Genomic DNA, 24,363 nt, shown 5'->3' with positions numbered 1-24,363 from the left:
GATAAAGGTGTTGTAAGTCACTTGACAATGACGCACTGGGATATACTCCGTGTAGCGCCTTCCTTTGATTGGAAAAAAAAATTACGCCCGTGGACTAGCATCTTCAACTCCGTAGCAGTGTCTCCCAATCTGCGGAAAGCTCAGCTGGTCGCATGATAACCGTGGCGAAGTTTTCTGGCTCTGCTTCAACGGCTCCTTCATATTCCCTTCATATCAGCATAAGCCAGATTTAGGCTAACTTGCAATTAAACGATCAAAAATGTTAGCTTAAGTTTCGTTAGGGTAAATTAAACGGTGTTTTATTTGGTTAGGCTAAGCCCGAAAAACGCGTATATATGACCTCGGTTCACTTTTTCGAGTTTTACATGTTTCTAGGCTAGTTTTTCGAGCTGAATTCGAACTTAGCAACCATTTGAACATTTACGAAATAGTTTTGGTGACTTCGTAACATGTTACGAAGCTGTCAGAGGCGGTTGACACATACAGCCCACCGCTAAAGTAATGTGTGGTTTTACCAATCTCAACGGATGGCTTTGACCGACGATTTTTAAATGCGGACTGATTGAAAAGAAGACGTCAATAGATAAAGTTGTAGCTGCAAGCGTGAAGATACATGTAAGCTACATTTAAAGTCTCGTTGCAGTCTGGCTAATCGTTCCTAGGCTTCAGAAGCAGAACATACCCATGACTGAAACCACACATTACTTCTGCTGTGGACTGTACAGGTCTCGCGGGTTTTAGCGGTAGGTTTTGCACCTAGAAAATTTAGTGTACTTCAGGCTATATCTTCGTCGTCTTGAGCTTCTAAGTGTTGAAGATGCGATCGACTTGTTGGGTAACAAGCCGGCCATGATCGTGTAAAATGGCTTCATCGTAGATCGATTAGTTTCTGAGATATAACCGGAAATGTAAAAGTGCAAAACCTACCGCTTAATCTCGCGAGACCTGTACATACTACGAATACCCGTCACGACCCCTACTGGTTGACCTGACCTGACCTGACCCGACCTTGTCTAAATGCTTTAGGACATCATCTGTGATCAAAACTAACACGATATTCGCGATCAGCGTCCCGAAAAACCCCTTCGCAGCCACACTTTACGACTTTCTAACAGGTCCCGATTTTCCCGACTTTGGGTCTTTGACCTGACCTGGAAGGTCAACCAATGACCTAGGACCTTAAAATTGGGTATCATCGGCTTCCTCTCGTCACGGACAACACGCTCGCTTTTTTTCGCGAAGCTCTAGCTCGATCAGGGGCCAAACGGCAAGTGGGGTCCAACCGACCCCCCCCCCCCCCTACACATTAGAAGCTGGCAAACGCCGCACACATGCGAGGGTTAACCCTATGATGATGTGATATCGGGGTGGGCGCCATTACCCCGTAGGCGGCATTGCCCCTGAAAATGCTGACTTTTTAAATTGTCCACCAAATTTAAACGATTAAAAAAATTGCCAATTTTATGCTTAAGTATTTGAGGAAATTATCTGAAAAGAGCATTTAGACAGCAAAGTTAGTGCTCCAGGTCTTTGGTTTCTCCCGATATGCACGAGAGCTTAGGGGATCGCCATTCCCCCACCTTCCCCTATGGCCTGCTGCTAGCAAAACATCGCTGCCAAGTACCTGTACGTGGAGAATGTTGCATAGGCAAGGAGTTATCCCAAGGCTATAACTCCAGGGGCGTTCTATGGCCGGCCCGCGCCCTGTCAGGATGGCGCGCACTGGGCCGCGGACAGCGACCGCCAAGAAGACGTCATGCGAAACTGAGACCGTCTATAAATTTATTTGATGGCAAAGCAAAGATGTATAATCAACTTAGACATAAAAAAACACTTCTTAGACTTTTGTTCGGTTTGCAAATGGTGGGGCCAAAAGATAGTACGGCCGCACCTTTCTTGACCAAAAGGGGCCCATGCCTCCTCCCCCCTTCGGACAGCCCATGTCTTCTGGCACCGGTAAATGGTCGGACCGGCACGGACCGGCGTCCATACACTCCATCCTCCCCAGCTATAAACGTCCATACACCTGCCAATCACGAGCCGCGTAACAGGGCGACATCGGCCGGCGGACTTTCCACTGTAAATACTAAACAGTAATGGCACGCATGTGGTGCCGGCCGCGGGGCGGACCAGCTTGGCGCCCAGAGCCACTCATCGGCCGCACACGGCCGCCGGTGGCCCGCCTGTACATGCACGGACGGTGCCGGCCAGTCCGCCGTGCTGGCGTACTCGGCTCAGACACAGCATATGGCCGATACGGCATACAACGGACACGGTGTGCCAGCGCTGAGGCGGCGAATAAGCAAAGCTCAAGTTGACAGCAGCACGGGTCCGCTAGCGACGTACGAGCCGAAGACAGACAAACGGTCTGCATGCTTCGATCAGGAACACAAGGTGCTCCGAGAGCCCGCACGGACCCTGCGCGACAGGGTGACACTGCCAGTGGGAGTGCCGGCCAGCGTCTGATCTCCGCTGCCCGAGTAGACGCACCGCACCGCGCCGGCAGCCGCCGTGCGGCCACGCCAGTCCTCCTTCAATGCTCGACATACCTCCTACACTGTAAACAGTGTTTACTAATTTCCTAGTTATTCGCCCACTTTTCACTGCATTAAATTCGAGTAGACTTCAAGTACTCCAATTATGTTTACTCGCATTGAATAAACATAATGTTTAGTTTACATTGAGTAAACTCGATTTTTCACTAACAAAATGTGAGTAGACTTCACTTTTCACTAACAAAATGCGAGTATGTAGACTTCAAGTCTACTCGCATCTTGCTGGTGAAAAGTGGCCGGGTAACTAAGAAATCAGTGAACATTTTTACAGCGTACGGATAGACAAACCCACAGTATTACACAATCTACAGAGAGCCCTTAATAGCGCACTTGTCGGTTGCCGGGTGTATGGTACGAGCTGCGGCTAATGATGGAGGTGGAGGTGGCGCCCGAGCTGTGGCGCCGGCTCAAAGTCGCCGCCAATAGCGCTCCGCCCACAGGCGGCCATTGCAGCCGCGGCCTGTCTTCAGCAGCCGAAAGCGCTCATTCGCTGCACTCACAGCGCAATGAAGAGGCCATGTTTGTAGAGGCGCCAGGCGACCAGCAGCCACACGAGGGCGGCCCAGAGGCTGTTGAGCAGCGCGGCGGCGTGCGTGCCGGCTGGCGGCAGCACGGAGCGCAGCGACACCGGGAACAGGCCGCCCACCAGCTCGTGACCCAGGTACAGGACGATGGCGTTCAGCCCTGGCCGCAGACGGAGACGTCACACTGAGGGGCGTCACACTGAGGGGCGTCACACTGAGGGGCGTCACACTGAGCGGCGTCACACTGAGGGGCGTCACACTCACACTGAAAGGCGTCACACTGAGGGGCGTCACACTGAGGGGCGTCACACTGAGGGGCGTCACACTGAGCGGCGTCACACTGAGGGGCGTCACACTGAGCGGCGTCACACTGAGGGGCGTCACACTCACACTGAAAGGCGTCACACTGAGCCGGTTCCCTCGTCTTTCAAAGTGACGTCCCGATTTTCCTAAACCACCGCATGCTGTATCAGATAACCCCACCTGTATCAAATAGCGTCATCTGGCGGCAGGTGCGGAGATATGTCAAACAACCTCTGATAGTACGTCCTCTGTATACACCTTTTTTCGATCCGAATCGGCATCCGTTCATTCAAATACGGCAGCGGGCACCTTATCTCGACAGGCACTCCAACAACTCGACACTGGAGCACGCATTTCGACACTTTTCGCTGATTTAGAATAGCATCTGTTGATATTCGACCAGGGTCATTGAACAACGGCAGGGACATTTAATATCGACAAAGGGCATTCTGTTTTGTCATATTGCATTTTACGTCGGCAGCTTGCAGCCTAGCTAGACAATGGTCAATTTATTTCATCAGTGAATTAAGCAACTCTTATCTTTTCGGAAAGGCATTTTAAGAATATGCGTTAAAATGTTTCACGGTACTGTAAAGAGACACTCAATATGGGCGCTTGGTTGCTAAGTAACCACACCTTTTTTAATCCGAATCGGCAACCGTTCATTGGAATACGGCATCGGGCACCGGTTTCGTCAGTCGCTCTGGAAATAAAACACCGGTTCGTCCATGACATCACCCGCCTCCGGCACACAAGCTGACCTCATGCTAGGTCATCATCCTTGTGCCATTCTGTGACAATGTGGAAGCACTGGCGAATCCAAAGGGCGACGGGGGTCATTCGGGGCCACGCTCCTGGCAAATACAAAGGCTGACTAGGGTCACTCGGGGCCTCGCTCCTCTCAACGCATCTAAAGTTGATAATGTTTTAGCGGTATTTCTTGGATGAAAAACAAAAATATTATTTTTTCATTTGTGTCGATCTGTCGACACATTGTGAGTGGCGCTGACCGCCAGCGCGGGTGGTTCAGGTCTGTCGAGATGGGAATGGGCGTGTCACCCTAGAGAGGCAACAATGTTTGCAGGACGGCGGTGTGGTCAGTCATGGTCAACTGTATCTCTGGACAAAAAAAAAACTGCCCTCTGGAAAGATGGAAACCCTGCGGGCTGACCCATCGATCGCTTTGGCTGCTTTTCCTTGGCGGGACAGTTTTATACCGGCGCCTTGTCAGCCGCCGCAGCTCACCGGTCACTGGTAGACTCACCCAAATGCTTCCTCCGCATTATCCTCTCATTTCACGACTCTGACATGGCTTGCTAGCCTACTCACCCTCCATCCACAGGAAAAAAAAACGTTTGGACCCTAAAACCACGGTCTTGGCGTATTTTGTGTTCCATTAATCCAAGGAAAGTCTAAGAAAAGGAAAAATGCTAAAAATTCCAATGGTAAGCATTGGAAACGCATCAATGTACAAAATATGGTTTGCAATTTGTTCGATTTAACTTGTTATACCGCCAACAAAACTGCATGACCATTGCCATTGTAAAATGAAATTTGCCTTTTTCCAATGCCCGATGTCACAGTCCTATGCCGTGTGCCGAAATCCATTGGCCAGTGTCGAAATCACGCTCATTGTCGACATTAAATGCCCCATGTCACGCTGCTGCACTATGCCGAGTTTGAGGCGTGGTTTGTCGAAAGCGCACTCCAGCTGACGTTCCTAATGCAGATCTGCCGAAACTAGCTGACCAGATGCCGATTCGGATCGAAAAAAGGTGTAGTCTCCCTTGAAAGTATCGCGACTCGGAGGAGAGGGCACCACTAGTCCCAGCCGCGGTTGAGCGGAAAAGTTTGAAGGCCACTGGTAGCAATGACCGGAGCCTGACACGCGGTGGCAGCCATCGCGGCGGGACGAGGGGAGTGGTTGCGGAGGGATGGGGAGGCGGTCACCGTGCGGTAACTTGTGATGGCAGTAAAGCATGGGTCAACGGAGGCCACCCTTTTCACAGAGGATTTGTTGAAATTTGTTTCATTAAAATGTTACGGTACAAACTCCAAATATAAGCGGACTTTGGGCTCAGATTGTTATTATGAGTAAAATATAAGACATTTTCGTAATTAAACGGTTGTTTCTCTATGCGGCGATCATTTATGAAGCACGCCATACTTAGTTATCAACAAGCGATATCATAATAGCTCCATTTCTGCCAGTATCGGGTCAATTGTAACATTTTTTGCCTGTTATCATCTGGTTCCAACACGTTTGCAGTTGGGGCATTCCACGATAGATCGTACCAGGCCCGTCACCCTCATCTCTCAGATTTTAATGAAAATCGGTCCTAGGGGTAATCATAGGCCCCAAAGACGCCTGGCAAAATATCAGACTACTCAGATCAAAACTTTTTGAGTTATATTGCATTACATTTTTTTAACTTCGGTATGTAACGGTGAGTTTGATGGCCTATAACTCAAGAACGGGTTAAGCAACCAACAAAAAGTTAACAACACTAAGCTTGCGATGAATCAAAAATTAATATTACTATTTAAAAATTCCAAAGAAAAAAATTCATTATTGAACAAAAACCATAACCTTTTTTCATTTGCCTCTACCTAATGACTTTTGGGACCAAAATTTTTCACATTTTTATTTTTTCAAAATAAACTTCATGTCATTGCAAATCGACATGCAAAAAATTAAAAAGGTGTTCTTTCTATAAGTTCCTCATTTTCCCGCAAACAAAATGGGTTTCGGAGGGGTTGATACGACCCCAGCACGCCGTTTCGCTTCTAATAGAGCTAGAGCCTCGCGGAAAAAACAAGCGTGTGTGCCGTTACAAGTCGCAGCGATTGGTACCCGATTTTAAGGTCTCAGGTTAACCGGTAGCGTCTGAGGTCAGGTCACGTGACTGAAGTTACGGGTTCGGTTTTTAGTAAATAACTTCGCAAAAAATGGCCGCAGAGCCGCGATTTTGGCATCATTGTGTTCGCCTAGCTCAGGTGCATCGAATGGTATACTTTTTGCTAGGGTGAGGTCAACTTAAGTAGTTGACCTCGGGTTAAGGTCAGGTCAGAGCCCCTCAGGTCACGAAGCTGGGCAAAGGGTATCATATGGCATATCATTCGATTCGGAAGGTCTTTCCGAGTCCATTGGTGGCTTTCCCGACCCTCTTGCTCCATTTGATCCGGAGTTATTGACGAAAAACTCGTACGACCCTAGTGACGTCATAAATGACGTCACGCAAGGTTAACAATGCAAAAGTAAAGCATTGAACTTTGCAAGGAGTGCATGAAATCACGATACCATGTACGTGGGATAGTTTTAGATCAGTGGTCGGCAGGTCATTCGGGGTTGTGCCCCCTTTTTGGGCGCCAGGCAGGGCCATTACCCCCACCTACCAGACCCCATTGCTGACACAACCAAGTTTACTGAAATTCCGTACCTTTCTGGAACTCTTTGGGTATTTCTGCATTTCCGATGCATCAAATTTAAAACATGACACTTCCTCCACAAAGTATTTAATATATCCCATTTAACCCTTGTACATATAGGGGCGGCGGGTGTTTTTTCATTAAAAGCTCACGTAAAAGCCGTTGGATCACGACCAAATTGTACCCTCGAGCCAAGCATTTTTTTTCTTTACCTGCCTGGGAAAACCTGAGGCCAGTTTTACCAACAGAAAAATAGCCGCCTGCCGAAGTTTTTGCCTAAAAAGCGCTGCATATACGATGAGCATGCGCTTCACATACGATGAGTAAGCGCGATGAGCATTTAAGTGGATAGGGCTTTACCGCTTACCGTATTTACGCTTTACCGTATGTGAAGCGGTCTTTAGGCGAAAAATTCCGGCAGGCGGCTATTTTTATGTCGGTAAAGTGGCCTCTGGACCCATAATGATCATGATTGGCTTATGAGCTTTTTCTGGAGATCATCTTGAGCCATAAAATCTCACTTCAAGAAGTTATAGCGGGTCCCGATTTTCTCGACACTTATCTTTGACCTCCTGAATGAGACGAAATGACGAAGGACCTTAAAAATGGGCAGCAGCGGCTTCCTATAGTCACGGGTAATACGCTCGTTTTTTTCTGCACAGCTCCATCTCAGAGTCCGAGAGGCCGCGGGGGTCCGATCGACTCCTCCCCCTTACGTTAGCGGCTGTGGAGACGCCAACAGACGGGCGACGGTTAAAAATTGCAGCTGCTTTTGTACGACTGTACGGAGCCGCGTTGAGATGGTGAGGCGAGCAGCTACGTGAAAATTGGTATCTAATCAATGTGTGCTGTGCCTTTGACCGGGGCTAATCTTTGAACCCTGGAATGCAACAGTCACGAATGTTTCATCAATGGAGCCACTAACTCCAAAAAGATAAGTTTTCTCAGAATCCCTCATTACCCCCACCGAAAGGGCTCCATTACCCCCAAAGGGGGCATGCCCCACCATTTGCCGACCCCTGTTTTAGATTATTCTCGGCGCCAAAATAACAGTTTTTTATATTTCCCCATTGATTTATAACAGTGATGTCACGTGACCGACCTGACCTTATGTAACCTTGAAAAATTCCCAGATATACAAGTTGTGAGACCTCTGGAGGACACCATGTATGCGTCCTGTAGCTTTCATCTCGGACAGCTATGGTCATTGGCGTCCAAAACAATGTCAGAACCAAACAGCATTTTTCACCCTCGCGCTTATAGGAAAGAGGGTTGGATGAACCCTCTTTTCACTTTTTTTCAGATGACTCAGACTTAAATTGAAATTTCAGTAACCCGTGATGTCACTAGGCAGCTTTACCACGCCATTTGTAAGCTCCCCTACCGAAATCACTATTCGAAACCGTTATCGTGGCGTAAAATAAATACATTTATAGAAAGAACACATTCCTAATTTTTTGCATACTTCTTAACAATGAGCCAAATGTTTTTTTTTTAAGAAATGAAAATTCAAAAAAAATTGGTCCCAAAGTCCAAAAAATACAAATGAAAGAAAACTCGATATGTCATATATCAAAAATAGCGTATTTTTCGAAATTTCAAAAATACATATTAATCTCTGCTTCATTGCATGTTCAATGTTATATAACATTTGGCATTTGAATAATCCGTCTTAGAGTTACAGCCCGCCAAACTTAGCGCTGCAAAGCAAGATCGAAAAAATGTTATACACCATAACTCAAAAAATACTTATCTGATAAGCCTGAAATTGTTACAGGTGGACTCAGAGCCTCTGATTACCCCTGAGACCAATTCTCGTCAAATTCCGAGAGATGAGGGTGTCAAATTGGAAAAAAGTGGTACGATCTATCGTGGAATGCCCCAGTTGTAAAGCTCTTTCTTTTATTTTGATAAACTATGATGTTTTGTCGTTTAAATGCAGTACAAACATTTCCGTAATTACATCTTTTTCGGGTTAAAATGGGGCCCCACCCAACCCTCGAAAATTCAATACGAGTGATACGACAAATGAGTGCAGACTAGTGGTGTCATTTTCCAAAAAATGTCTGACCGATACCGACCGAAACCAAAATTTGGGAAAAATTTCCGACCGAATACCGACCGATAACATCCCAAGCCAAAATTTGACCGAAATTTGACCGAAATACCCCAAAATTAAAATAATTGGTAAATTCGGATGGAAAATAATGGGAAATGGCATTTCAGTCCAAATTCAGTCGATTCCTAGCCACTGCAAAATACATTTTGTGGTAGAAGTTACATTGCTATGGGTAGACTAGGAACACATGGACCTCAGCATTTCACAGATTTGGTTAATCAAAATTGTCAAGAATCTGCTGTGGTCTATGTAAGGAAGAATACTCATTCATGGTGCAAAAGCACGATCAATTAGTAAGTCCAATGGTTGGTAATAGGTATGTTCATGACAACATTCCCTAGGGGAAAAGACAGAATCAAAACACCACAAAACACATCAACACTGCTTGGAAACTGGCCTTGAGTCTTGAGAATTGAGATGTGGTCTGAGACACTCTACGAAGAATTTGACACTGAAAATCCAGCTGAAAAGGCAGGTATTAAGTAGCTCTGAGCCTGAATTTCGTCCCAAAAATGAAATGAAAATTCATTAAACTGGCACTTTGTCTTATCTTTACAAGAAAACACAATATGCAGACAAAATTAACAAAGTGGCGCAAAACAATAGTAGAACCCAGTAGAACCCAAGTAGAACCAAGGATTGACAGTTTTAAGATCCTCTCTTCCCTAACTAAAGGATGTAAGACGATGACGTAATATTTATTTATATGCCCTTTTGGTTGAATTATTGAAGTGAAACTAATTTTCTTGTAGTGAATTACACTAACAATGTTGTTTTCATTAGACTTCAAATCAAAATCGTGTTGGACCATTTACATCAATAAAATCATTCACGAGGCAGCAACAATCCAAAACCTTTTTTGCAGCAACTTAATCAGCTGGTTTAAAGTCTCTGTTATGGCGCATCTGTTTCAAAATCCCTTGTGTTTGGAGATGATGTGGAAGATTCCAGAAAGCGGACATGGTCCTCTGTAGTTTTTATCAAGATTCCTATGTTTTTATGTTGTGGTCATCTAGATTTCAAACATTTGGTTGGTACCTGCAATATTTAAGGAGAATGTGGAATAGTAGCACACCTGTGAAATGTAAATTGAAATGTGATCACTGCTAAGTGCTTAGTGCTAACTGTCCAGTCTTCAGAAACACATTTCAGTAGTTCAAGTTCTTTTTGTCCTTGCATTTTTGATCACTGTATAATGATTTTTGCAGGCAATACTTCTTTGATTACAGGTGATATCTTAACAGTTAGACTGGAATTGAGTTTCGAAATTGTGTGTATTTGTGGGGCCAACTGAGTCAAAATTAGCCTGCTTGTAGTTGTGGTTGCACAATGGGTGGCTGCTGCCTGCTGGGTGGGATCAGGATGGGTACTGAAGTTGCCAAAATGTGGCATCTCTTGTAGCTTTTGGGGGAAATTTTGCAACTCTTTATCATTAACATCCCAATAAATTTCATTTTAACTAGGCAAAAATGGAATACTTTCTCTTTTTGAAAATGGTTTCACTGGCAGGGTGACCGAAAGTGTCCGATTTTTGGGGGGCATGACCGACCGATTACCGAATCGGTCAGCATATCTTTTCGGTAAACGAAATTTTCGGTAACCGATTGACATCACTAGTGCAGACGTCCGACTTGGCGTGAAAATTTCACCCTCGTAGCCCTCACCGTTCTCGAGCTATAGCGTGTTTTTGCCAATTCTAATGTTAACCCGCGCCGGGCCGGTGCTCTGAGATTCCGCGCCGGGCCGGGGGAGGGGGGTGTCTGAACATCCCCCCTTCTAACTCGGCTCCTGGGCCACGTAGCGACACGCGGTAAGCGGCAATCGAAAGAACGTCAAAAATAAGGACGAAAACACTTCGGTCATTTTTTGGGTCAGGTCAAAGGTCAGGTCACCAGAGGTCACGAAAGGTCAAATGTCCACTATTTCAACATTTTGGAAACTGCCAACGGCTATCTCGGGAACCGATAGAGCTACAGCGCCGCAGAAAAGCGCATTCGATAGCCCTTTTACAGACCTTTCTGAACAATGTCCTCAGATTTGACCTCAGGTCAACGGTTTAGCCTCCAGAGGGCAAAAACTTCAAAAATAGCCGTTTTTACGAAACACGTTTTTTCGGCAATAACTTTTGGCTCAAAAGAGCCACGACATTACTTTTGCCACCATCGTGTTCCTCTCGTCGAGACGCGTCGAATGAACTATAATTTGACCTTGAAAGGTCAACTTGAAAATTTGACCTCAGGTCAAGGTCATGACCTCACCGGAAAAGGTCATGTTGCATATCAGTCGATCCGCAACGTCGAGCCGAACACATCTAAGGCGTTTTCAGCGCTCTAGCACGTCTCTATCAGAAGTTATTAGCGAAAAACTGTTAGATTCTGTTCGTGACCTGAGATGACCTCGGGGACATAACGAGGGGTCACAGTTACCATTTTCCGGTTCAGGGTGTCCATTTTACCTACATTTCGATGTTTGATAGTGTCTAGAATAGAGTTCGTGCAAAACAGACGCTTTTCAATTTTCTCCCATTGACTTATAATGGAGAGGTCGCAAAATTGACCTGACCTTAGGTCACCGATATCAAAATTCCGAGATATACCTTTTATAGATAATCTTGCTCTAATCAATCGCTGAAAGTTTCAAGGCAATCGATCAATTGGTGTAGCTATGACTAGCATTCTTATTTTTTATGAGGTGAGGTCACTTGGCGTGACCTGGTGACCTGACCTAAAGTGACCTGGGTCTGAAATTTTCACAACATGTGCGGAAAAGATGCACGAACAGGTGTGCTAAAAACGGCGCGCCGCCGTTTTTGAGATATCTGCGGAAAACCGCAGGGGGGGGGGGTGTTCAAACACCCCCCGGCCCGGCGCGGGTTAACCCTACGGGCACGCGAGCACGCGCCAAGGGCACATCCCCGGCCGCACCATGTCCAAATGTTAGTACGACCTACGTGTAAAGGCGACCCACATTTCTGTAAAATTTAACCCTCGCCCCGTTGGGGGAGCTTATTTGGCCCCCCTGTGGTTTTTCCTAAATGGCAAGAAAACGGCGGCGCGCAGCGCCGCCAAATTTTCAGTACCTTCCCGGGCATCAATTTGACACCTTCACACCACATTTCAAGTCTTAGGTCACCTGAGGTCAGGAGTTATTGAGGTCAAACTGAGGTCATGTTCGAGCAAAAATGAGCAAAAAACATGCAATCTTGAAACGCTCACCAAATCTACAGTTACCAAGCAATTTCAAAGTTCTTTATATGGTCTAGTAGACAAAAAGCGGCGCTACAAAACTGCTACCTCGGATTTTCAAAATTTTGGGTTTTTGACCCCAAAAATAAAAAAAAAACTTTTTTTTAAGAAAAACTAAAAAAAAATCCAAAAAATCCGAATTTCGAAAAAACCGGAATATATGTGATAGTCCTTGCGCTCTTCTATATACACCAAATTTCAGATCGATATCTCGTTTTTTGGCCAAGTTATAGCGAAAAAAACTGTTCAAAAATGATGACGTCAAATTTTTGAACTCAATTTTTAGCGATTCTAGATCACGTAGGGTAAAACAAAGACCACCATTGAACTCCCCGTGACAAGCTGCATCGACTCGATACCTATTTTATGCAAAATATCAACTTTGAAATTTGACCTAATTTGACCTGACCTTGACCAAAACGTGACCTAAGCTGGCCCCAAAGGCTGCCTGACCACATAATCGCATTTGTCATGTAAAATGGACCATAAAACATGTATTACATCGCACTTTCATATTGTGACCCCCAGTGACCTGACCTCTGTGACCTGACCTGGTATCAGTGACCTCAAATAGCAAAATATGTGTTTGAAGAACATTTCCCCATCGATGATTTTCAACGAAATGCATTTTACTCGATTTTACAACGCATTTCTTGAAACGCCTGTAAACGGTGAAAATTCGACCTTTGACCTGACCTGTGACGTCATCAGTTTGACCTAGGTCAATAAAATTGGGTCACAAGGTAGTTCCCTGATGGGGCTATCCAACACCGTTTGCCGCTTGTCGCTAGGTTGCGTGGTTCTCGAGATCTTAGGGGGGCCAAATTGGTCCCCCCGAAACAGGGCGCGTTGCTCGGCAGAGCCCAACGGGGCGCGGGTTAAAACAAAGGCGGCTAGCTGTAGGGCTCGCACGCTGACAAAAAGCTTATATATCATATGCGCCCCATAAATACTTTTTATTTACACTGTTCAATGATCCATCCATCCAAGCATGTACCGCCGCTTGTCATAAATTTACTTAGTTCACGTCCCAATTAGATCCGTTCAACTGAAGTGTGGATATTCCAGAGTCAGGCTCAATAGGTATATCAAAGAAGAAACAGCTTAGTTGGTCACTTATGCTTAAGTATAGGCACACGCACCAATTCACATCCATTCCCATTCCGCCATAGACGTGTCATCGAGAGCCGGCGCTGCTGGCAGCCAGCTGCGACTGGAGCACGTTGCTTGTTTGTTTGTTTTTTGCTTTTTGTTGGGTTAGGCCCTTTCGGTCTGACAAGATCATATCAGAGCCGGAAGGATGATAGGAATTTGGGGAGACATTGATCTGGGCGGGCACCCTAGAGAGTCGGCGGGGCTGAGCCCGTCTGAATGGACAGGCCGACCAGCACAGGGTATATTGAGTGAAGGGTAGGACAAATTTTGGTAGGAATTTCTAGGATAACTACTAGAAAACCTACTATATGTGGTCGGGACTAGAAAAAGTTTAGTTCAAACTAGGATATGGTAGCGTTTATGGTAGGCAGTCATGACGCGCACGCGACATTCATTTCTTAAATTTCTTGAATAACAGGTTTCAGGAGGCCGATTAGTGGGCAGCTACATTAGATTAGCTATTATTCATCGATTATACAATCATTCAAGAACCTACATCATTAACCCGCGCCCGGCTGGGGGTCCTGGATTTCCACGCCCTGCTGGGGGGGTGTTTGAACACCCCCCCCCCTTGTAACTCGGCTCCTGGGCCACGTAGCGATACGCGGAAGGCGGCGTTCGAAAGAGCGTAAAAAATAATGACGAAATCAATTCGGTCAATTTTTTGGTCAGGTCACCAGAGGTCATTAAAGGCAAAAATTTCGCCGATTTCCAGGTCGAATGTCGAAAATTTCCAAGAAGCTAACGCATAACTCGGGAACCAATAGAGCTACAGCGCCGCGGAAAAGTGCATTCGATAGCCCTATTAACGCCCTTTCTGAGTAATCCTCTCAGATTTGACCTAACGTCAACGGTTTTGCCTGCAGGGGGCAAAAACTGCAAAAATAGCCGATTTTTTTTCGGAAATAGTTTTTCTGCAATAACTTTTGACCCAAGCCTTGTACGAGCTTACTTTTACCGGCATCGTGTTCCTCTCGTCAAGACGCATCGAATGAACTATAACTTGACCTTCAAAGGTCGACTTGAAAATTTGACCTCAGGTCAAGGTCATGACCTGACCGGAAAGGGTCATGTTGCATATCAGTCGATCCGTATCGTCGAGCTGAACACATATAAGGCGTTTTCATCGCTCTAGCATGCCTCTATCAAAAGTTATTTGCAAAGAACTGTTAGATGCCATTCGTGACCTAAGATGACCTCAGGGCACAAATAAGGGTCACGGACACCATTTTCATGTTCAGTGTGTCTAAACCACTTGTAATGCGGTGTTAGGGAGTGTTTATAATGTCTTTCGTCCAAAAGAGGGGCATTTCAATTTTCTCCCATTGACTTATAACCCAGCCAGCAATTCGCTTGGGCTAAACTATGGCAAACGTCGGGCAGCTTGGGCTTAGCTTGGATTTGCCCACTTCGATCAAAACCAATGCATTTTTTACTTGGGCTGAGCTTGGGCATGCCGCAGCTATGCCCGAGTGTGGCCAGCTGCAGCTCAGCCCGACATCCGCCCGCGCAATCAAAGCAGGCTCAACTTGGGCGGAGCGCGGGCTGATCAAGCTGGTTGTCTCCTTTGGCTAACTGGAGTAAAGTCGGAGCTGAGCCATACTTGATCGGCTGTTCACGCATGCGCATTTCTGCGCCAGTCAGGTTTTGCTCGGGCTTACATCGGGCTACCGCCAATCGTCGCACAACTAGGGCTAAGCTACGGCTATCCGGAGCTCGCAGAGCGGGCATACTTCCGGCGGAGCATGGGCTTTAGTCGGCGTTTTTGTGTCATACGCCGACTTTAGCCCACCTAGCCGACTTTAGCCCGACTAAAATCTCGGGCAAGCCGCACTTTAGCCTGCTTGGGCCCGGAGTAAAATTGCTGGCTGGGAATGGGGAGGTCGCAAAATTGACCTGACCTTAGGTCATCGATATCAAAATTCTGAGATATACATTTTGTACATGCTATTGCTCTTAGCAATCGCTGAAAGTTTCAAAGCGATCGGTCACTCGGTGTAGCTATGACGTATGACAGACATTGAAACTTTTTATGAGGTGAGGCCACTTCAAGTGACCTGGTGACCTGACCTTGAATGACCTTGGTCTGAACTTTTCACAACATGTGTAGAATTGATGTATGATAAGGTGTACCAAAAACGGTTTTTGAGATATTCGCGAAAAACCACAAGGGGGGTGTTCAAACACCCCCCCCCCCAGCAGGGCGCGGGTTAAATTCAAGTCAAAATCGCGTGCCACTCCCAGGATTCGAACTCACGATCCTCGGATCCGTAGTCCGATTCGCTACCGAGGCCGGCGCGCCGACAACCGGAGAGGCGCGTCACGGGTGCTGGCGTGCAGAGAAATCTTTACCCTGTACGCTGTAGAAGATCGGCTGGGTTTCGTGAAAAATGGTAAAAGAATTGTCAAAAGAAAATTCGTCGATCCATCATCTGAGACTAAGAGCTATTAATTTCTTCAAATATTGGCCGAGATATCGCTCGCCGAAAGCAGGCCATTTAACATGTAAACCCTATGGGCTGGTAGGAAATGTACGCCGTGGAGCAGCAGTGCTACCAACTAGCTTCGGCGGGGGTCGGACCAGCCCCCCCCCCCCCAAGCAGTCTCTGCACCCGGCTACGGGGTGTGCTCCTTCGGGAGCAGCGGTGTCGCTCCAAGGAAGCAGCCCCGATGAGATAAAGGTGCCTGTCCAGCCCGGAGTGGGGTTTCGGCGTGGAGGAGGATTTCAGTATCCTGAGGATGGAAACGACGGAACGGAGGAGCACGTTGCTCCGAACTGCTCCGAGCCTCCCCTTTGCATAGCCGCGAGTAGTATTATTTTTTTTTTTTGTAAAAAGGATCTGAAAGCTTTTTGACAGCGTGCGACGGTTATATAGGCATTAGGCCGTACCACTAGCCGTCTTTTTTAACATCACGGACGAGGTAAGATGAGGTATGCCACCCTCATCTTACACACTTGATTTTATTTGTCCCAATCGCTCTGAAAGTTCTCAAACTCCCTAGTGACTTTGTTAACTCCCTAGTGAGTTTGCAAAATCACTGACGGGTCAAGGAGTTTGCAAACTCCCTAGGGAGTTTGCAAACTTACGGATTTCTCAAACTCCCTGTAACATATATACAGGTTCACTCACTCATCCAAAGTGACCCGTGGGCTGCAGCCTGTGGTAGACCGGGGTGGTCGTGCTTAGAATCTCAGACCACACCTATGTAGGATTCACGCTGAGACTAATTGCCTAAATTGGAATCAAGGAAAGACCTAAACATTTAAGCTATTATATCAGCTAACGAAGCCAGAGAGAGCAAGAGATAAACCTGATTGACAAGCTTAGGCTCGGCCAAAAAGGGCCATGCACCAGTTGTCAAACGGGTGGTTGCTTGTCATGGGCAACAAACGTCACCGATCTAGCTAAAAACTAGCTTAACGATATATCAGGATTATCTAAAGAACATCAGTCTACTTTCCACCACTATCTTCGACAAAATTTTGGAATTTGGGGTCCTTCGCCTGGAAAATATGCGACAACTACGGGAAAAGCAGCGAAAATCACTACAATTCATCCCAAAAGCATAACATATACAACAAAAAAGTATATTGAAGCACACTTTGTGGTCAAGCGAAGGTATTCTGTCATTTGAACCGCCCGAAAAAGGCGTGTGTGAACGTCAGATGGCTACAACGCCCCAACAGCAGAGACGGCCAGGCACCCGTCAAAAATCAAATTGTGAGACATTTTGAGCCACCGTGCACTCGTTCGGCTTGACATGATGGCCCAAGGACAACCGTTAGCACAGAGTACTATACTGCGGTAATATTCTACCAGTACAAAAACTGGATGCCAGGGCCCAGGAACTAAATGGCCATGAACGGGTTTGTTTTGGAAACCAAATCTGTTGGAAGCCAAAGGTCGCGCCATGTTCAGACATGGAGCTTCTCCACTTCAGATGTAAAAAAACGCGGCTAAAGTGGTGTAGGCAGAAATTTTTGTTTTGGGGGATAATGCCTTATGGCCTGGGAACACTTTGATGTTAAGTTTATCTTATACGATCGTATTATCCTCCGGCAAGAGGTCAAAGAAAACAGACCTACACCCAGTTTCGGCAGACCCGTAAAACAACTGAGACCAGCAATGGCTGGCATTTTCCATCATTGTCGGCTGATCTTGTACCAAGCGTACCTATTGCATGTGCTATTTCACAGCCACCCTAGTTGACTATATAGGACGATAAAAAGAAAAAAGCGCAATCATGTTTGCCTTATTAATTTATACGCTAATTAACAATGTTCGGGTAATTATGGGACACCCTGTATACTTAGATGTTTTAGAATGACAGCAGGTGCTGTCTGGTTCATTTACAGTTGAGTTTCATGCTCAGCGACATCAGAAACGGTCCATACCGGTAAACGACAAAATTTTATGACGTCACTGTGACGTCATCTTTAGTGCTACAACCACCGAACTTTTTTCTCAAACATTGCCTAGGTATTCATGTGAAGCTATGCCAAGTTTCACGTTCGTAGCTGATCAGGTTTCGGAGATATTCCACAAAACGTAAAGAGGGGCAACTTTATGCTCCCCCCCCCCCCCAGCGGCTCGTGGGTTAATGCCCGTCCTTTTACCCTAACCAATAATCATACTTCTCCGTGTTCAGCGTTTGATTGAGAGGACCACCCACCGAGACGCTTCCTTCTCAAAGGGATTGACTTGGTCCCTTTTAGGCGACAGTCGGTGTTGGATTGCAAGCTTCCATCCGCTCGTCTCCTAGGCGGATCTGAAATGATCTCAGCAGACCGAAGGGACCCAACCAAACGATATAAGAAAACTAAAATTACTCCTTATGAAAGTGGATGATGGTGAAGAATTGCTGAGTGTCTGGTTAGCTTGAAGTGGAAGTTTTTCGCCGTTATATATGATTGGTTTAACTGCCTGCCCCCCCCCCCCCGTGACGCGATTTTAGCTCCACTGGAGGGGGGATGGGCCGCGTGGGCCACGCCCCCCCCCCCCAATTAACATGTTAGAGGAGGCCCTGATTTGAACTCAGCGAATTAGCCGTAAAATGTATAATCCTCGCCCTGGCGGGGGGGGGGGGGTGTCGATGCGACCCCCCCTAAGGGTTTTCAAAGATAGCGTAAAACAGGCGGCGTGCAGCGCCGCCAAATTTGGCACAGCCTATGGGGCAGCCTCTTTACATATGACCTGAAAATTTCAGGTCCGGGTGACTTTGGCTCAGGTCACCTGTCAGAAAAACCGGTACAAGGTCATGGACCATGGTCAAATTTTAATTTTATTTATGCACCTGTCCAACTCACAGTTTTAGACTGATTTCCTTCAAACTTTCAGGATGTGCTAAGTTCACCGAGTTGTATAACATATAGTTCGTTTTATATGTCACTGACCTGAGGTCAGTTAGATAGAGGTCATTACGTCGTAATGTTAACCTTCCAGGTGGTGGGCGGGGGGCATTTTTTTGCCCCCCCCCCCTTTAGTCTTTTCGATATATCTCGAGAACCGCTGCGCCGATCGTCACCAAACTTTCAGTAGGGTAGTGTGGGGTAATTTGAACATATTTTTACGTTTTCTCCGTTGTACCAAATTCCAGCTCAACCCTGGATGAAGAAAAACTGTTTCAGTAGCGCATGTGTCACTTGCTTTCACCATGCAAGCCTCATTTTTGGACGAGCCGAGCATACCTTGAATAGCATAGCATCACTTCTCCACCAAGTCACGATGTGTTCAAATTGCCCAACCGTGGGGTAATTTGAACATACTGCCTTTACCTGCCATAAAAACGATAGTCCCGCCAGCACCGATGTTGTTTGACCCATAAACGAATAGGCAGAGCAATTCTAAGCATACCTTCATTTGAAAAATCAACACAACAACAAAAATAATAGTTGCAGAGTATCAAAATCTGCACGCTGCACACCGGTCGGTTGACAGAATTCGCCTCTCTTCAATTAACAGAACGTCTATCATCTCCGTTCGATAAAAACTCTCCCAAACCTTACTTCATCTGTTATGGTGGTGCCAATCGGAACCTGGACATTCGGAGTTCCTATTCTTTATAATGTCCAATTCGGAATTGATTGCACAAAGGTATAGTAGTCTGGACAACATTGGACGATGGCCTGCCACGCTTAAGCATGCTTTATCAAGTAATCGTGCGTAGCATTGATTGGCGAATGGAAAGCTTGTTAAGCTCTCAATATAATAAACACTTTTCGGCTGGTAAAATTACATGATAAGCAATATAAATGACGGTTTTGAGTGTTGATAGCTGCATAATTTTCGGACATATTTGGACAAATAGTTGACTTTAACATTTTTGGACGGAAAATCAACGAAAATGCCGGACATTAGACGGATATTAGACGTAAGTTTTCTAAAACTGGCATCACTTATCTGCTACAGCTTTGGGTCGAAAATATTGGCAAAAAAAACTGGAAGCGTTGTTTTTTCGGAGCTATCCCTGTCTTCATTGACATTTTCATACTATGTTCAAATTACCCCACGCTAAAAGTTATTTTGCCATTTTTAAAAACAGAGTTCAAAGGCAAATTTCTTGGATTGAAGGCACTGATTAGGTCATTGTACAACAAAAGCCGTTGCGTATTAGGCGCTAGCAATGCAAAATTTTGCGCTGCAATGAAGTTGCAATGACGTGTTGTAAGGCATTTTCCCTTGCAAAATTGATTTTTTACACTGTGCGTCAAAATGTTCATTCCCTGAAACTTAAAACCCCGTTCATATGATAGCCCTTTTAGTTATGATAATTTCTCTCATTGGTCTTATTGTCATGCCACTTATGGATTTTCCGTAATTTTTTGTTATTCACACTATGTTCAAATTGCCTCATATGTTCAAATTACCCCACCCTACCCTACCCTCCCGTGAATAGCTATTGCACAATGCACATTGTGACCAAAACTTTTCCAAAGGCTTTGCTAGGTTGGACGCTAATGACGTCAGGGTGACGTCATTTTTGCTATTTTCGACCAAAAAAAGGTTTCGCGAGAAGAGCTGTCAGGCCTGCTTTAGAGATACAGAAAAATGTTTCAACAAAAAAGATGTAGAATTTAGAGGGCTACAAAACTGCTTTCTCGGATTTCTGAAACTTTTGGATTTTGCCCCCAAAAATAAAAAAAATAGATTTTTTTAATATAAAAGCCGAAAAATCCAAAAAGTTTTTTGAATTTCGAAAAACCGGAAGATATGTGATAGTCCCTACCGCCTTCTATCTACATACCAAATTTTAGATCGATACCTCTTTTTTTTGGCCAAGTTATAGCGAAAAAACTTCAAAACTGATGACGTCAAATTTTCGAACACAATTTTTAGCAGTTCTAGACCTCGTAGCGCACAACAAAGACCACCATTAGACTCCCCGTGACGAGCTGCATCGAATCAATACCCATTTTATGCAAAAATATCAACTTTGAAATTTGACCTTTTTGACCTGACCTCCACCAGAAAGTGACCTAAACCGTACCTGATGGTCTTATAACCAACACCATTGAGTTGGAAATGAAAAACTGGCCATAAAGCATGCATCGCACCACCTTAGTAAAGTTGGGTTCATGTGGTGACCTTTGGTGACCTGACCTGTGACCTGACCTGGTATGACCAGTGACCTCTAATAGCAACATATGTACTAGACAACTGACGCCCTATCGCTGATTTTCGACAAAATGCGTTTTACTCGGTGTTATAGCGCTTTCCCTAGAAGCCCCGTGAACGGTGAAACATTTTATCTTTGACCTGACCTGTGACGTCATCGGTGACCCCAAGGTCAATGAAATTTGGGTTCCTTCAACAAATTTGACAGGGCTATCGAACGCCGCTTGAATTTTCCGGATCCGTCCAGTAGTTTCGGAGATACGGGGGGGGGGAAATGCCCCCCCCCCCACCGCGCGGAAGGTGGCCGGGAGGCCCACCGCCTGCCGGGTTAAGCCTATGGGAAAATATTCAATTCGGAAAATACTGGAGATTTCCGCTTCGTTCTATCACTTTTGTGCTTTGAAACACATCAGTACATAACATTATGTCACTTGATGCTTCTTTGTTTGGTGTACTTATCCATGGGTCAGGTCAAATGAGGTCAACAGGTGTCAAATGACGTTTGTGCCAATAACTTGTCACATAATAAATATACAGCTTTCAAAATGGTATCATTCTGTTCCGCTTGAAGAGCCGAGTCGAATGATATGCAACATTAAGCATTTCGACCATTCTTAAGACTTAAGTTATACTTAACCCTATTCCGGGCGGGCTCTGAACGGTTCGATTCTGGGCGGGGGGGGCCTTTTCGGCCCCCCTTTTGATCTCAAAAACTACATATCGGACCGACAAACGGCAAACGGCGTTTGATAGGTCGTTTAAAGATCTACAACTTTTACACAAAACATTTTCGGGTCAGGTCAATATTGAGGTCACCAGAGGCCATCAACGATAAAATGTTTTGGAATAAGTTGCTTATATAACTTTTAAACTAAGACACATAGAGACATAAAATTAGTACATTTTTTGTTGCTCTCGTCGAGGCGATGCGAAATAAGCATGCGATGACCTTCACAGGTCAATTTGAAATTTGACCCGAGGTCAAGGTCAGGTCATTCATCAATGAGGTTGTGGGGTATGGTCATGCTGCATACCAAACGACGCGTCTTGACCAGGCGAGCAGTTTGGTACCACTTACAAGTCTTAAGCACCATCATGTCGTGATTTATTGACAGAAAAATGATTTATGACGTCACATGACCTCATATGAGCTTTCCCGGTGCCCCTGTCAATGATCGGCACCAGGATCATCACCGATGAGATAATCTTCCATAATACCGAAAGAATTGGGTGGTTTTGACTCGTTTAAACGAAGCAGGAGGCGTTTCAATATTTTCCCATAGGCTTGCAATGTAAAGGTCACGAGTCTGGCCTGACCTCAGGTCACAGATATAAAAATTCTGAGATATACAAATTGTACATACTGGTACCCTTACTAAAACCTGAAGAGAAGAAACTGCTAAGTCAAAAACTCTAGCTCTGGCGTGATTGCAAACTTTTCTGACGTGGTGGTCAACAAACCGCCTCTGGTGACCTGACCTGACCTGACACGGCAACTTTTTTTGTCAAAATGTGCGCAATAAATGTTTAGAAAAAGTCACCGAGTATGAGCTTTCAGTCTTGCGGCGTTTGGCAATGGCACAAGAAAAACCTGAATGGGGAGGGCCCTAAAGGACCCCCCCCGCCCGGAACAGGGTTAAGATGTGCTAACTTTTAAGTACACGTAAGCAAGCAAGCAGTGAATAAAGTGAAAAAGTGAATGAAAAAGTGAATAACACGAAACGTTGGGTGGTTTTGGTGTTTTTATCTTACATCATATACGAATTAAGCAAGCAAACAAGTATATCATTCGACGCGCCTTTACGTGCTGAGTTCACTGGTGCTTTTCGTTTTGCTCTATCTTCATTAGATAAAAAGTTATAAGCGAAGAACTTTTGACCTGTTTTTGGCGAAATTTTTACATTCATACCCCCCAAAACCCCCCTAAATAATGACCTAGAGCAACAAAATTTGCACAGCGGTGAGAACTCCAGGAGGTCCACCTACCTACCAAATTTAGTGTTTCTAAGTGCCATAGGAGCCAATCGCAAGGGGAGATCGCATCGACCCCCCCCCCCCCCCCTGCCAGGCCGTGTTATGAAAAATGCCCTGCCAGGGCGAGGGATAATGTATATAATGCCGCATTTAGCAGCTGAACAAATGCTACTTTGAGAGCGTCCTGAATTAGCTGTCTGAGGCTCGTCCCCGGCGCGGCGCGCTCACCGGCGTAGTGGAAGGGCCGGCCTCGCCAGACAGCGAACACGTCCACCAGCAGGTGCAGGGCGGCCAGCAGCGCCGACGCCAGGCCCGACAGCGCCAGCACAAACGACAGCGACCACAGGTTCTTGTTGACCGGGATGGGGCCGCCCTCCTGCGAGAAGCGGCAGAGAGCGCCGGCGGCGCCGCACTGCGCGCAGAGGAGGCGTCACCGGCAGCCGAGCGCCGACTATGTACAGTATGTCTAAAAAGTATGTCCCCTGGTTTGGCTCTCCCACAGGAGGCGAATCGGTAACTTGGCTGAATCCCAGTTGCGGCACCCGGCCGCCAGGGTCGCTGCCGCGCGAGCGGCCTTGACCGCTCGCATATCATTGGCAGTTCGGTCCCTCCCCATCTATACCGAGGTGGGGAGGGGAGAAGAGGGGAAGAGAGGGGAGGGAGCGGCTTTCGCTCGGCACTTGGCGATACCTGGCTGACCCCGCGCTCCCTCGCTGACCTTTGTCCTGCCCTCAGGCGAAGACCGACTTCCTGGCCTGTAGCGGCCCAGTGGAAAACCGAGCTCGCAGGGCGCGACTCCATTGGCCCAATCTTATAAATGGAATGCTGTCGTATTCACGGCATTAGATAATATTAATAGTGATACCAACAGTGGATGTGGTAAAAAAAGTCCAAAATAAACGAAAGCACACGATTCGTGCATAATGCGCCCTCCCATTCAAATAAGCCCGCCCACTTCGATAGATGGTGTAGTTTCTTAGGGCGTAAAAGATGCAAAACACTACCGATTTTTTTTTAGCTCGGCCACTGGGACCGACAATATACAATTGACTGAAATGCATGAAAACCATTTTGCATTTAGGTAATAGCCGTTTTCGGTACCCAAACTTTAGCCAGTGACACCCTGTCCATTCTAAAGCGTTTATAAGATTGGTCCCAGCACCCGATTTTATATGAGTAAGTCGTTTAAAAAGCATCTTATTTCTAACGAATTTTATTTATTTTATTATGGCCACTTTTACAGGACGTCTATAGAGCTTTGACTTTCACATTTCTTCCTCGCTCAGGAGAAACGTTTTAACCCTCACCGGACCTTCAGGTTTTCTGAATACCGAGGGGACGTTGGGGGTTGGAAGTGAGGAACCAACCCCCTTCGCCGATTCGCCCCTAATTGAGCTAGAGCCTCACGAAAGAAACGATCGTGTGCGTCGTTACGAAATGCAG

The 24,363-nt window shown here is 46.0% G+C and overlaps 1 long non-coding RNA gene across 1 annotated transcript; it reads right to left on the bottom strand.

The window, feature by feature from the left end:
• Positions 1 to 1,760: 1,760 nt before the first annotated feature.
• On the bottom strand, positions 1,761 to 23,374 carry LOC122387904. The gene is made up of 2 exons (XR_006257712.1): positions 23,149 to 23,374; positions 1,761 to 3,239 (listed from the first exon to the last, which is right to left on the bottom strand). It is a non-coding gene; the product is annotated as an uncharacterized LOC122387904 (long non-coding RNA).
• Between the last annotated feature and the right edge of the window lie 989 nt (positions 23,375 to 24,363).

This window comes from Amphibalanus amphitrite, unplaced genomic scaffold (assembly GCF_019059575.1).
Source record: "Amphibalanus amphitrite isolate SeventyFive unplaced genomic scaffold, NRLGWU_Aamphi_draft 000302F_arrow, whole genome shotgun sequence".
Classification (NCBI taxonomy): Eukaryota; Metazoa; Arthropoda; class Thecostraca; order Balanomorpha; family Balanidae; genus Amphibalanus; species Amphibalanus amphitrite.
The sequence above is the reverse complement of the archived record's forward strand: the minus strand, read 5'-3'. Positions and strand labels throughout refer to the sequence as shown.